Source organism: Hemiscyllium ocellatum, unplaced genomic scaffold (assembly GCF_020745735.1).
Source record: "Hemiscyllium ocellatum isolate sHemOce1 unplaced genomic scaffold, sHemOce1.pat.X.cur. scaffold_806_pat_ctg1, whole genome shotgun sequence".
Classification (NCBI taxonomy): domain Eukaryota; kingdom Metazoa; phylum Chordata; class Chondrichthyes; order Orectolobiformes; family Hemiscylliidae; genus Hemiscyllium; species Hemiscyllium ocellatum.
In genome coordinates, this window is record NW_026869246.1 from 117,042 (window position 1) to 119,082 (window position 2,041).

Here is a 2,041-nt window from a genome sequence, read left to right on the forward strand (position 1 = left end):
TGAGTCAATGAATGAGGGAGGGATGAGTGAGTGAGTGAGGGAGGAGTGAGTCAGTGAGTGAGTCAGAGAGGAGTGAGAGTGAGGGAGGAGTGAGTGAGGGAGGAGTGAGGAGGACTGAGGCAATGAGTGAGTGAGTCAGTGAGTGAGGGATGAGGGAGTGAGTCAGTGAGTGAGGGGAGAGTGAGTCAGTGAATGAGGGAGGAGTGAGTGAGTGAAGGAGGATTGAGTCAGCATGTGAGTGAGGGATGAGTGATTGAGTGAGGTATGGAGTGAGTGGTGAGTGAGTGAGTCAGTGAGTCAGTGATTGAGTGAGGAGTGAGTCAGTGAGTGAGTGAGGGAGGAGTGAGTGAGTCAGTGAGTGAGTGAGTGAGGGAGGAGTGAGTGAAGGAGGAGTGAGTGAGTGAGGGAGGAGTCAGTGACTGAGGGAGGAGTGAGGGAGTGTGTGAGTCAGTGGGTGAGGGACTGAGGAGTGAGTCTGTGAGTCAGTGAGGAGTGAGTCAGTGAGTGGGTGAGTGAGGGAGTGAGTGATTGAGTGAGGGAGGGAGGATTGAATCAGTGAGTGAATGAGGGACGAGTGAGTGAGTGAGTGAGGAGTGAATAGTCAGTGAGTGAATGAGTGAGGGAGGAGTGAGTCAGTGAATGAGAGGGGAGTGAGTGAGGGAGGAGGGAGTGAGGGAGGGAGGAGTTAGTAAGTGAGTGAGTGAGGGAGTGAGTCAGTGAGTCAGTGAGTGAGGAGTGAGTCATTGAGTGAGTGAGAGAGGAGTGAGTGAGTGAGGAAGGAGTGAATCAGTGAGTGAGTGAGGGAGGAGTCAGTGAGTAAGGGAGGAGTGAGTCAGTGAGGGAGTGAGTCAGTGAGTGAGGGAGGGAGGAGTGAGTCAATGAGTGAGGGGGGATGAGTGAATGAGGTAGGTTGGTGTGAGTCAGTGACTGAGGGAGGAGTGAGTGGGGGAGGAGTGAGGAGGACTGAATAAGTGAGTGAGGGAGTCAGTGAGTGAGGGAAGAGTGAGTAAGTGAGTGAGGGAGGAGTGAGTGAGGTATGGAGGAGTGAGTCAGTGAGTGAGGGAGTGAGAGGGAGTGAGTGAGGGAGTCAGTGAGGGAGTCAGTGAGGAGTGAGTGAGTGATGAGTGAGTCAGTGGGTGAGGGAGGGAGGAGTGAGTCTGTGCGTCAGTGAGGGAGTGAGTGAGTGAGTCAGTGAGTGAGGGAGGAGTGAGTCAATGAGTGAGGGAGGGACGAGTGAGTGAGGTAGGTAGGAGTGAGTCAGTGACTGAGGGAGGAGTGAGTGAGTGAGGGAGCAGTGAGTCAGTGAGTGAGGGAGGAGTGAGTCAGTGTGAGGGAGGAGTGAGTGAGGGAGGAGTCAGTGAGTGAGGGAGCAGTGAGTGAGGGAGGAGTGAGTCAGTGAGTGAGGGAGCAGTGACTGAGTGAGAGAGGAGTGAGTGAGTGAGGGAGGAGTGAGTCAGTGAGTGAGTGAGGGAGGAGTCAGTGAGTAAGGGAGGAGTGAGTCAGTGAGACAGTGAGGGAGTGAGTCAGTGAGTGAGGGAGGGAGGAGTGAGTCAATGAGTGAGGGAGGGATGAGTGAATGAGGTAGGTTGGTGTGAGTCAGTGACTGAGGGAGGAGTGAGTGGGGGGAGGAGTGAGGAGGACTGAATAAGTGAGTGAGGGAGTCAGTGAGTGAGGGAAGAGTGAGTAAGTGAGTGAGGGAGGAGTGAGTGAGGTATGGAGGAGTGAGTCAGTGAGTGAGGGAGTGAGTGAGGGAGTGAGTGAGGGAGTCAGTGAGGGAGTGAGTGAGTGATGAGTGAGTCAGTGGGTGAGGGAGGGAGGAGTGAGTCTGTGCGTCAGTGAGGGAGTGAGTGAGTGAGTCAGTGAGTGAGGGAGGAGTGAGTCAATGAGTGAGGGAGGGACGAGTGAGTCAGTGACTGAGGGAGGAGTGAGTGAGTGAGGGAGCAGTGAGTCAGTGAGTGAGGGAGGAGAGAGTCAGTGAGTGAGGGAGGAGTGAGTGAGGGAGGAGTCAGTGAGTGAGGGAGCAGTGAGTGAGGGAGGAGTG